Here is a 14,281-nt window from a genome sequence, read left to right on the forward strand (position 1 = left end):
TCTTCTCCACTTCTTATCTCGATTTACATGTTTCTTAAGACAATGGTTGAATTCTAACTCGATCACGTTTGGTAACCATTTTGTTTTTTGTTTTTATATTTGAAATTACGCTTATACACACTACTTCCACCTCCAAAATTTCTACTTTGTAATCTACTTTTTATAAATGGTTTAAAAAATCAAGACAAATTTTAAAAACTAAAAAAGTAGCATTTCAAAAGCGACTAATAATTCAACCATCGTAATTAAAAACGATATAAGTCAATATAAAAATATAAAATAAAATAGATTTAATTTTTAAAAACAAAATGATTAACAAAACCTTATTTTTTAAAATCACGAGAGACTATTATAATTTTCTCCACCAAATTTGTAACTTCACCGAATATTTAAAAGACAACCAAGAAGTTCTGTTGCCATGAGAAAATAATAAAAATGATAAAATAAAAGCAGAGGAAAAGATTATATTTTATGCATCGACACATTTGGATAATATAGACAAGATATATTACTGTTTGACTTTGGGACGGATTAAGGTAATTAATGTTAAATTAATTAATTGTTTGAAATTTCTGGGGGTTGCTTGCAACTTGCAAGTGTCTATTTTGTCCACTTGGTAAGAAAAGTCTAATGCAGGAATAAAGTAAACAATATCCTATGACATAAGCTTAATTTTATAAGTTATAAATGTAGCAGTTATTTGATATTATATTAGAAATTAACTATGTAAAATGACACTATTATTATTTTTTTTAATTTTGCCTTACTAACAAATTTCTAATGTAAACTACAAAAAAATATGATTGACTACCACTGATTTAAAAATATCAATTAAGTGGACATATTAATGGCCAGTAGATTAAAAAATATTTAAAAACTATCAATTATTCACTATAATATTAGCAATCATTTGATATTATATTAGAATTTAACTATGTAAAATAACTTTATTTTTTTAATGTTGTCTTACTACACAATTCTAATTTACATAACGAAAGAAAAAAAATTGATTGACTGCCATTGATAAAATAATATATCAATTAAGTCAACTTTTTAACTAGTGGTAGACTAAGAAATATTTAATTAAAATCGTTTTTTTATTCTTCTTTTTCCACGCATGTTTTCGAAAAATCAAGACTGAATTTTAGAAACTATGAAAATAAATTTTAAGAATTTAATTAAGAATTCACGTATTTGTTCAAAAAATATGGTAATCATGATATAAAATTTAAGAGGAAATAAACTTAAATTTAAAAACAAAGAATTAAAAATAAAATTATTATCATTCGACACATTAGTTCTTGATTTTTAAAAGTTGTGCTTGATTTCTCACCGTTTCTTAATAATGGTTTTTGTAATTTTTAAGGATACATTTAAACGAGCAAATCTTCAATATTCCTATATGTTGTACTTAAAAAAAAAAAAAAAAAAAGGAATTTTTAGTTAACTTTAAGGAAAAAAATAAAAATTATATATATTTTCTTAGAGCTTTCAAAAATTGGATTTAATTTCGAAAACATTTGATAGCAAAATAAGAAAACCAATAGGTGGAAGTAGTGTATTTTTAAGAACAAAAAATAAATAAAGTCCCTTTAATCAACATTTACTTTCTATTTTTGGTTAAAAAAAATTCAGCTTGTTTTCTCACACAATTTCTTAATCAAGGTTGTTTTCATATTTTCTAGATAAACATTTGAATATCTTGAATCTAATTCCAAAAACAAGAATTTGGAAACTACATTTTTTTCCTTTCAAAATTTGGTTTCGATTTCTAAAAAGACCATAAAAAAAATAAACAAACAAAGGAATCGTGAGTAGAGAGTATTTATAAGGTTACTTTTTAAATGAACATAAACTTTAAAGTTTATGGACTAAATTTGTGGAATATATATATATATATTCCTATCCCAACTTTATCAATTCTCGATAAATGAAAAAGGAATAATTTCAAAGATTTTAGATCAAAATATTACCTTTAAATTTGTAAACCCCATATCCACAAAAATAGTACATTCTATTCAACATTTCTCAATATTTAAAATTATTAGTTCTATCAAAAGAAAGACACAACAAATACAATTTCTAAAAAAGAAATAAATCATAAAAGAATCGAAAAACAACTAAATGATCCTTACATTCAAAACCAAATTAACCAATTTAATGAATTAATTGAAAAAGAAATATGTGTTTCTATTCCTAATGTCTTATGGGAAAGAAAGCAACATATTGTTAGTCTGCCATATATTAAAGGTTTTCATGAACAAAAAATTCCTACCAAAGTCATATATATATATATATATAGGAAATTTATTTTAAATGGTAAAACTGCATAAAATATTTACAAAATATAGCAACATTTTGGAATTATGAATGATAGACGTTGATAGACACTGATAGACTTCTATCAGTATCTTACAATGTCACTGATAAACATTGATAGACTTCTATCAGCATCTATCATTGATAGTTCTAAAATTTTACTAAGTCTTGTAAATATTTTGATTTATTTTTCTATATATATATATATATATATTACTTTTGAGTTATGATAGAAGGAATTAAACGTCTGATCTCGAAGTCGATAATATAAGTTGTATGTTATTTTTTTTTTTTTAAATATAAGTTTTATACAAGTTGAACTATGTACATTTTAAAAAAAATATCAATTATGCACATGTTTTGACTGTAGCATACAAATGTTATTTAACAAGTCTATAAAACACTTCAGAGTATTCTATCTACTGTGAAAAAAAAAAAATTGTAGGGTGTTTTTTTCCTAATGAGAAGCACTTCAAAAACAATTTTAACCGTGTAGAATAAAAAATGAAAGATGCTACATATTTTTGTAGAGTGGTTGTACTGCTTTTATAAAATTCCACACGCACTTGCTATAATATATACTATGCTATTTGTGCAAGTAAGAATAGAGTTTAAAAAATGTATATGGACATTAACTTAGTTTTTTCTAATTGGATGAGAATTCAAATATTTAATTTTTGGTGGAGGATAGAATACGATAACTTTTACGTTTAGATTGACAACAATTATTGTAGGACAATTAGGAGTTCAAGAATTTGAACTACAGACTTCTTGATTGTTAACGTCTGTATGCTAATTGAGTTATAGTTGGTGGGAATCTTGAGGCGAAAAAGCTTGGGATTTTGATCTAAGACATGGATGAAATTGTGAAAAAAATATATTGAGAATGCAATTCTGAATAATTATGGATAATATCTTCAATTGTACGAGATATTTTGGGTGAAATAAAAAATAAAACATTTATGTCCAAAATCTATAATTGTGTACATAAATGAAAAACTACGTGAAACAGTGGGCAAATTTATAAATCGCAATGGAAGTCTAGAATGGTCACAAATGGCAGACAAAGAACAATATGAACCATCTCATATACATCTTACTTTGGAACAAAACCTACAACAAAGTAGTCCAACTTTTGGGTAGAAATTACATCAACTCATAGCTTACCATTTACTTAATCTTCTATTATTCATATTCCTTTCATTCTCATCTCACTTCTGTGCCTATGAATAGCACAAATTTCAGTGAGTGTCCAACAGAAATTATTCATTTATTTGTTTTCTTAGTGATTGGACATTGGTTCGAACCTTGTATACATCTAAGTAACGGTGGAATATATATATTACAAAAGTTTTTTTTTTTTGAAAATCCCAAATTCTTATAAGATAGATGACCTACTCTTTCCATTGTCAATTGGTTTGAACCTATAAGATGTATCATCTTAGTGAGGCATGTTGAGAATCACACATAAAAAAAATCAAGAGAACTTTAGGAAAAATCTTTTTAATCTCCAAACTTTTTGGAATATGTATATACATATATTTAGTCTCTAAAATTTTAGTGTTCAAACCAGTTGGTGCTTCTCGTGGTCATGAAATTCCTTTACACACAAAGGAAAAAAATATAAAAAGAAACTATTTTTTTAAGAAAATAAAAGCCGCCTCATGACGATTTTTTTATTTGATAGCTACCTAGCCCGAACAATAACCTAAGTATTTTCCTTTTCTTTATAGTCAAAATAATTTCCATAATTTCTCTCTCAAATATTTAGTTGTATAATTGGGATGGTATTTACTCGGCAAGGCACACCACTAATTAAAAGTTTATGACCAAAATATATAATTTATCATTTAAATTTGTGATCATTATTGGAATTAATTTATAGGGTGCCAATATGAGTTGAGTTGAGTTGGTAAAAATTATCAACTCAATGTTACGCCCACGAAATCTTAAATGTTGAAGGAGTTGAGTTGGCTACTTTTACCAACTTACCCCAATTCTCCCTCCCTTAATGTTTTCAATGGCTTCACTCGTTGGCCATTGTTACCGACTATCATTGACACACGACAGTGACTAACTCTGACAACCACCTTTACACGACCAACTACAGGCTCCGGCAACCATCTTCGATGACAATTCTGTCAAACACCATGCCCGATAATCAACTCCAGGGACAACCACCTCTGATGACCAACATTGATGTTCATCTTAGGTGACCAACTTTGATGAAGACATCTTCAATGATCAACTTCGTCGATGATCACTTACAGTGGCCAATTTCGACGATCACCTCAGGCGACCAACTCCAATCAGTAACTTCATCCTTCATCTCCAACGACTAATTCTAACAACCAATCGACCAATCATATACTAAAAGGAAATAAAATTGGCTGTCGAAAGTGTTTTTAAATACAATTTTGAAATTATTAATTTATTAGTATTCAATAGTTGCCTATTATAGTATTTGATATCAAGGGATTATTTGAAGATGAACGGATCATCTTGATAGACCTACTTTTCACAGACATCCAAAAGATCGGTTGCTTCTTAAAAGTATCACAACATTCTAGGAAAGGTATTGATGAACAATATATATGTGTATTGTTCGGGTTGATGCCCTAAATCTCATGATTCCTATAGTTTGTAATTATATTGTATAAACAGTTTATTTATTTCATAAAATCTGAGGTATTTTATTTGATATTTAGTAGCATTGACCCACACAACCAATAAACAAACATCAAAGGTTATCTTTTGTAGCTTAAACATGTATGCGGAGATATACCAGTGGATCGTATTTAAGTGATAACCTAATTGGTCTCTAGTAGAAGTATAAGGTTGGGTACCTTATCCTAGTGACACCACGAATACGACCTGCGTTGTAGATGTTACAATTGTTGTAAAGTTTTACAAATGATCTGATCCTGATCATTCATGTAGGTACATGTGAGTGAGGGTGTTTTATACGAAAAGGGTTTGTTTAAAATCGAACCATGAAATGAATAGTCTCATTATATAACACTATTAATAGTAGAGACTTACATCTCACGAAGATGACCATAGGTGACATTGACCTAAATCATGAGTGAGTTATGCACTCCTGCTTATGAAAGGCGATTCTTTGATTTGCATGGATGATAGTGGCCAGTTCTTTGACTCAATATGCCTACCATTTTGGGGATTCGTCTAATAGGGGAGCTGGGAACACAACTTAACAAGAAGGAATTCACTCCTTTAATGTCAGGGTAAATAGATAAATTACTCCCTTAAGGATTGATTCCAGGGCTTGAACAATATGACGCCACACCCTCTCTTGTTCCAAGAGGGGTTTGGTCATAGTTGGACCATGATTAATTGTTCATTAGAGAGATCAATCATACTTAAGAAGTTAGATGTAACTATAGGGGCAAAATGATAATTTTGGTCTAGCTGTACTTACGAGCAATTTGTGAAGGGTCATCACACTGTTGACTGATTTTATCCAATAGACATAGAAATATATTTATAGTGCGAAGAGTGCAGTTGCCGATCTTTAATGGAGTGACCGATAGTTAATGGAAGTTAAGCAATTTAATTAAAAGAGTTTAATTAATTTTTCAAGTACCATTGGAGCTTCAATATATAGGTCAATAAAGTCTCATCAGTAGCTCAACTGGGATAATTGAGAATCAAATTAATTTTGGGTTAATATATTATATAATTAATTTAAATTAATTATATGTGATAAATAATATAATGTATTTGATACATTATAATATATAGTTTATTTTGAGAGGAAATAAATATTTGAATATGATTCAAATATAAATTTATATAAATTTGATTCATATGAAACTATTGGTTAAAATTTAATATGAATTAGATTTATAATAAACACTAGATTTTATGAGAGATTAATAATCTTATGTTATATTTGATGTAACACAAAGTTAGTTATATATATTAATTGTTAATATATGTATAATTAGTTTTATATATATATATTGATATATGATATATAATTTTATATTTTATTTTAAAATAAAAGTGAGAGGGAGTTATGTAACTCCCTCCCCCTAAAATCTCTCTTTTTTTATCATGGATTGTGGGGAGTGGAAAAAAGAATAGTCTTCTTCCTTATCCTCCACACATAACATAGACTTTTTTCCCCAAAAGAAAAACGCTTTGCTCTGGTAAAATCTCCTCTAAAAAGTATTATCATATCTTTCTTCCCAAAAATTAACACAAAGCCCCATACACTCTTGTGGATTCTCACTTCTAAAGGAGAATAGCTTGGTAATTCTTATGGTTGTGTACATTCTTTTGGCTTTTGGGAATTGTTGCTTTAGGGATTTGAGGTAAGGAATTTGAAATCTTCAAGAGGTTGGATTTTCGAAACCCTATTATTCTTTTTACTTTATTTTTTCTAAAAGCATGCTGTAAAATTAAATTTCTTGAACCGATCATGCTTCTGCTTTGGACTTCACAGTCCTTCAATTAGTATGAGAGTGGCATTCTTATTCCCAATTTTGTTAGTTTTCGAAATTAATTTCCCGCTTTTTGGTGGGATTAAATTTACTGTTCTGAAATTCATGTTGATGAATGAGGTTTTGCAATTTTAGATGTTTTCGGGGTTTGTAAAGGCCTATTTTTTTGGGTATAAATTTGTAATAGAGTCTGTATTTGATTAAGTTTGTGTCGTTCGTGATTTTTTCGGTAAAATTCTAGAGAAAACGATGCCAAAGAAAAGAAAAAAAATGGAGGAAAACAGATACTCCGAGATGGAAAAGGGTGGTTTGCATTCGGTTCACGTGCAGTTCATGGGGTTCAAGCGGTTCGCGAGTCCGGTTCAGCTACAGTTCGTGGGACTAGGCTAGTTCAGACTGTTTTGAATTTTTTTTTTTTTTTGGTAATAAATAGTTTTTAATTAATTAAATTAATATAAAAGTTATATTAATTTAATTAATATTTATGAGTCCAATCTTGGTACAATTAGTTGGTTTTTAAATTATGCTTGGATGTATGATTTATTTATTTTATATATGTCATAATGTATATCATATAGTAAAATCTCACCAAAGGTTATGCATTATTTATCATGCATCATAAATATTATAATTCTTATAATACAGTTGCATGAATTAATATTGTAATATGCTCATGCATCATATAATATAAATGTTATAATATATGTTTGCATGCATTAATAAGATTGTCATGCATCATTTATATTATAAGAGTTATAATATATAGTTTGATGTATGTATGAATGTTATTTGTTTTCATTATTTTAGTATATAATGGTTATGTATGTTTAGTAATGAAAATTAAAATAGTAATTGTATGAAGCATGTAATAACTCTAGGTATTTCATAATTGTTTTATAATTTTTCTAAGCATGATTTCACATGCAATGTTTGGTTTTAATTTATTTGATTTTTTATACTTGTTATAATTAAATGAAATTAGAAACTAAAATCAATAATAAAGATTTGCGTGCTAACTTAGGTTAATTTTTTTTAAAAAAAAATATGATTCACATAAACCAGTTCTTAATGTTTCTAATAATATTATAAATAAGTTTAATCTTTTTAATCAGTTCAATAGAATTAAATTGGTTTTAATAGAATATTAAAGTTGTAATAAATGTATCTAATAACCTTTGTCTAAGGTCAGTTTTGTCTAGGTTTGGGTATTTAAATTGACGGAAATCGAACACCCCTACCTGAGAACTAGCCTGGAAGGTGAACTAGATAGATTTGCTACAAGCATGCAATTGTTGATTAAAGTTTATTAAAATGTTTAATGAAAAATAATCAAAGTTGTTTAATATTTGTGTTAGTATGACTTTTATGATATACACTCCACTAACTCTAGGACAAGTGGGAGATTGTTAGGGTTGATGCCCTAAATCTAATGGGTCCTATAGTTTGTAATTGTATTATACAAACAGTTTATTTATTTCATAAAATCTGAAGTATTTTATTTGACATTTAGTAGTATTAACCACAAAACCAATAAACAAACATCCAAGGTTATCTTTTGTAGCTTAAACATGTATGTGGAGATATACATGTGGATCATGTTTAAGTGATAACCTAAATGGTCTATAGTAGATGGATAAGGTTGCGTACCTTATCTTGGTAATATTACGAATACGACTCCCTTTGTAGATATTATAATTATTGTAAAGTTCTACAAATGATTTGATCCTTATCATTCACGTAGAGACATGTAAGTGAGGGTGTTCTATACGAAAATAGTTTGTATAAGACAAGACCACGAAATGAATACTCTTATTATATAACATCGTTAATAGTAGAGATTTACATTTCACCAAGATGACCATAGGTGAATTGACCTGAATCCTGCGAGAAGAAGAAGAAGTTCCAAGACGAAGGTGTTTCGTTCGTGATTATTCGAGGGATTCGTGAAGAAAAGTTCTTCAAAGGTGAAAACTCTTGAACTTATTTTTTTTTTTTTCCAAAAGCATACTATAATTTATAGTTAATTACATATCCATTGTTTGTTTGCTGTAAATTTTTTGTATTCAATAATTAATGAAATTTGGACGATCCACTTCCGCTCAAGGATTTCCTCATGTCGAGTTTCCTTCAATTGGTATTAGAGCCAGGTTTGTGATTTTTTATTCCAAATTTCATTCTTGTATTGAATTCGTTTATAGATCTGCTGGGTTTTAGAATCTGCATTGCATTTATATGATAAATGTTTGTGGATGAACTGTTGATGGATATTTATGATATAGAAGTCTCTGTTTATGGCTTTCTGTTTAAATTTACAAAGTTAATTTGTAACGGCTCCTGCATTTTTGGGCATTAATTTGTAATCGAGTCTGTATTTGTTAAGTTTTTTGAGTCGTTCGTGAGGCTTCAGAAGAAGGGTTGCAGTGCGTTTCGATGGAGAAGACAAAACGGAGGAGCAAAGGTTGTCGCATTGTGTAGCTAGAGCTAAACGATCGTTTAGATTTTGTTATGCGATCATGTAGAATTTGCTACACGATCGTGTAGCATTTGCTAAACGATCACATAGCTAATGCTATGCGATCGTGTAGAGTTTGCTAAACTATCGTGTTATGTTGGTTGCATGATCGCATAGGCGCTAACTTGATAGATGACCACGCGGTATATGATACTTGACACACCCTTGCGTGCTAAACGATCGTGTAGACTATCATGCTCATCACATAGTCATTAGCTACACGATCGTACAATATATGATACTCGACACATGGATATTTACTAAACGATCATGTAGATTTTCATACTCATCACATAGTCATAAGCTACATGATCGCATATAAACGATCATCTATACTCGATGCTTCACTACTCGACGATCAAGCATTTGCTACACGATTAGCTACAAGGATTCTTTGTGGAGCGGTTCAAGGCGAGCAGTTCAAGACCTGGTTCACTTATTTCGAACTGATGGACTCAAACTTTGTAATAGTTAGCCATTTAATTTCCTTTTTAGAGAATTTCTATCCCGGTCCATCAACTTTAGTATTAATATACATGTGATGTATGTTTATATTATATGCCATAATGTATGTCATATAGCTTTAAAAATTACCATAGGTTATGCATTTATTTTCATGCATCATTTTATATTATTAGTGTTATAATATATTAGTATGCATGATTTACATAAAGCATGCTCATGCATCATATAATGTAAGAGTTAGAGTATATGTATGCATGCATAATAGCATATCCACGCATCATTTATATTATAAGTATTATAATATAAGGTTGAATGGTTGTATGGAATGTACGTCATGGCATGTTTCATTACTTAGTTATATAATTGTTATATATTAGTAATGAATGAACATTGCATGAAGCATGACACTATCTTAGGTTAATTTATAAATGTTATAAATAACTTATATAAGTCATTCATGTAATGGTTGATTTTAATTGTTTCATTTCTTGTAATTTTTATAATAAATGAAATTAGAATTAAAATCAATAACCAAGAGTTGCATGCAAACTTAGGTAAAATCATTTTTTAAAATAGCGTTAAAATATGATGAAGATAGACCTAAGTTCACAAATTTATAATGAGATTAGAAATTAGAATAATCTTTTAAATCGGTTTAATAGGATTAAATTGATTTCAATAAAAGATTAAATTTGTAGAAAATATATCTATAAGAAACCTTTTGTCTAAGGCAGGTTCTGGCTAGGTTGGGGTATTTAAGCTAACGTTAACGGAACACCCCTACCTAGGAACCTACCTAGAAAGGTGAATTAGATAGAACTCAGTCAAAGTAGAACTATGATTTATTGTTCATTAGAGGAATCGGTGGTACTTAAGAAGTTAGATGTAACTATAGAGGCAAAACGGTAAATTGGGCCAGCTGTACTTAGAGCGATCTGTGAAGGGTTATCATGCTGTTGGTTGGTTAATATGAACATAGAAATATATTTGTAGTGAGAAAAGTGCAGCTATTGGTCTTTAGTGGAGTGTCTGATGCGTTATTTTATGATGTGGAATTATGGATGAAATGTGTTGATGGAGTTGCGTTGAGCACTCAAGTTTCTCAGTGTAATCCAAGTGTAAACCCCACTGAGTTTCCTGGTAAGTCCAGGGTCGAACTCAGGGACTTGGGAAAACAGGTTGCAGTGGTAATTTTTAGGAAAACTTTGCGGTAACCAGTAACTCAATAATTGTTTGGTTTTGTTTGTTGCGGTAATGAAATGAATAAATACGGCAGAGTTCCAAAAAGAGTTGATAAAATGGAAGATGCGATGAATATGCGGTGAACAGGTTGAGAAGGGTTTTGGCTAACAGTTCTTAGGATGCGTTCATGCTATGCGATCATGCAACACACATACAATAGTAAACCACCTCTCGGTGCGAATGCTACGGTTTCTAATGCTAAAACGCATGCGATAAATACGATAAGTCTACAGGGCCTACACATAAGCCTCTATTCCTATTTATGCAATGACAAAATGACACATACGCAAATAATGCGACCACATAATATCATACCTATCTCTAGGGTGCATGCGATGCAGGTTGACAAACAAAGCTTATCTCTAAGTCCCTATCTCTTGCGTATGTTGATCTAATCTTGCTCTCTCGAGTCTAGATTCTAACCTAGCTCTCTTCAGTCTTTAGGTTTTTTCTTTAGAATCTCTCTCGAGTAGCTCTAAAGGGGTGTTGGGCATAACATAAAACAAGACAACCGCATGCGTTGAAGATCCTAGGTCATGTTAGCTTAATTCTTCCCAACTAATTCGATTAGTTTAGCTACTCATGCGTGCTAAGAGAGTGAACAGATGTAGAAGAAGGACTTCCATTGTATAAATATAAAGTTGAGGTACAAAATAACAATGCAAGAAAAGAATAAAGAGCTGGTAGCAATCTCTTGCTTCCCAGACTTTTACACTATTTTTCTACTCGTATTCAAAAGATAGTCTCGCTCTCGTGAGAGTTGGCCTGCTCTCTGCTTTTACGCCTCAGGGTTCTTTCTCGAGTTGCCCTGAGCGATCTTTCGGCGTCTCGGCTCTTCTCTTGCTCCGCCTTAAAATAAAAAGGAAAACTATGGACAAGGCTAAAAACTGGGAAAATTCTCTAAGTGTTCCCACTCCTTTTCTAAAGGTTGTCTTCAGTATTTATAAAGCTTCTGGGGTGCAAGGCGGCTTCTCTCTTATGATTGCACGGATGGGATGACTTTAATTCTCTGACTGATGCCCCGAATAATTATCACCGAAAAGCTGGATGTAGTTGTTATCGTTAGCGGCTATCAACTAAATTCGGATTCGACCGTAATCTGCTTTCTGTCCCATCGTGATTAATTGTGCCTTTCACCTAGATGCACCCACCAAGTGCGCCGGCTCTATGCGGCAATCCTTCTTGAGCAGATGTTTGCGAACATAAATCACCACAAAGACTTGCGGTAATCCTATGCTCGTCCGTTGATCTCTTGTGATCGCTCTTTTCGCCTTTCGTCAACGCATATTCTGCATAAAAATACAAAAATCAACTGTTTCTATGCGATGAACGCATGCGACCGCAATGTTGTAAACTTAATGCTTTTGGACACAATTTAACATATTTTATCAGCGAAAGCCATCATTGTTTAAGAACTTAGCACTATAATAACGTGCATTTCTGCCCGTTATCAGTGTCCAGCAGTTAACGGATGGTGGATCCCATGACTAAAGAATTTAGTCAGTTTTTCACATACTGTGGGAGCTTCAACCTATAGGTCCATAAAGTCCCCTTGGTAGCTCAATGGATTCAAGTTGAGAATCAAATTTTGGGATTGATTTAAAGTGTTCAAATTAACAAGAGTAAATTCTATTATATATGATATAATTGGTGTGATGTATGAGATAAGTGGAGGAATTAATGTAAATATGATTTACATTAAGTACCATAAAATAGAAAAAGAACTATGGTTTGTATGTTTCATGAGATGAAATATTAAAACCATAGGTTATAAATATAGTATGATAAGTTAGTTATCATATTTATTTATAATATATTAATTATATGATAATTAATTCTTTTTCTCTAATAACCAATTGAGTGGGAGGTTATTGGTAGTTTTATGGTAATCGTGAGATAAAAGGAAAATGGTTTTTCTAAAATTTAGAAGTTGCCTCATTCGGAAAGAACTCACCATGACAAGCTATCAAGTGAAAAAGTTTCATTAAGCGGTAGCATTGAGAGACTAGACGATCAACTAAGCATTCGCTTACCTTTCACTATACAATAGTCATTCAGCTGATCGTAGCTACACGATCGAGTGGCTAAGTCTATACGATAGGTTGCCGTTTACTAAACGATCGAGCACATCGTCTATACTATAGACAACTTCTTATCTCCCACTTGCTCGATCGTCTACTTGATCGTAGACCTCCAGTCTCTTTCTCAAGCCAAGATCATCCAGAGACCTCAACTTCTGGATTCTCACACCGAGAATACCAAGGTAACCATTGTGGTGTTGTCCTCACTCAGTTCATGGATCGAGTTAGACTCGATTGGGTTCGAGGAGCTGTTGGCCGTTCATTGTGTTCGTGCTGGTGATCGTATTATTCTGGTCGTTGCGATCGAGTGTGTTGTTCTTCGACACTTGAAGATTGATCGAGGGATCCGTGAAGAATTATTCTTCAAAGATATGCATCTTCTATCCCTTGTATCATCATTTAGCATGCTGTAATTTCTATTTATGCATGACCTATTAGTTTTCTTCTTTAGACTGTAATTATTTGTGTTTAATTCGAATGAAATTTTGAACGATCCCTTCCGCTGCTCATGGAAATACTCGTGTTTGATTTCCTTCAATTGGTATTAGAGTCAGGTTGTTCTGATATTCCAAATTTCACTTTTGTTTTGAACTTCTTTTACAGTCGTGGTGGGTTTTAAATTTCTTCTGCATTGCGTTTAATAGTTAAATGTGTTTTTGGATATGTTATGAATGTTTATATGATGGTTGTTTCTGTTTAAAACTTTCTTTATGATTACAAAGTGTTAATTTGTAAGGACCCCTACGTTTTTGGGCATAATTAACAAGCAATCGAGTTTGTATTCAAAAAGTTTGAAGTTGGTTGAGTCATTCGTGATGAAGTTTTGAAGAAGGAGATGCGGTCGTCAATAAGGAAGAAAACCAAAGGTTGGTCGTATCGTGTAACCTAAGGTAAACGATCGTTGAGATTTGACTAAAGAATCGTGGAGAAAAATTCTGCGTGATTGTGTAGTATTTACTAAACAATTGTTTAGCTAATGCTAAATGATGGGGGTAAAGAGTTTGCTTTATCGCGTAGCATTGGTTGCTCGATCGCGTGGACACTGGAGGTAAATGATCGTATAGAGCATTTAATGCTTATCGCTTAATAAAAGGCGCACACGTTAAACGATCGTGTAGTCAGCATGCTTCATCGCATAGTCACTGACTATATGATCACGCGGTATACGATACCTTAACGCTTGCTCAGCGATCATT

Source organism: Benincasa hispida, chromosome 1, assembly GCF_027475165.1.
Source record: "Benincasa hispida cultivar pf3 chromosome 1, pf3_genome.v1.1, whole genome shotgun sequence".
In the NCBI taxonomy this organism is placed as follows: Eukaryota; Viridiplantae; Streptophyta; class Magnoliopsida; order Cucurbitales; family Cucurbitaceae; genus Benincasa; species Benincasa hispida.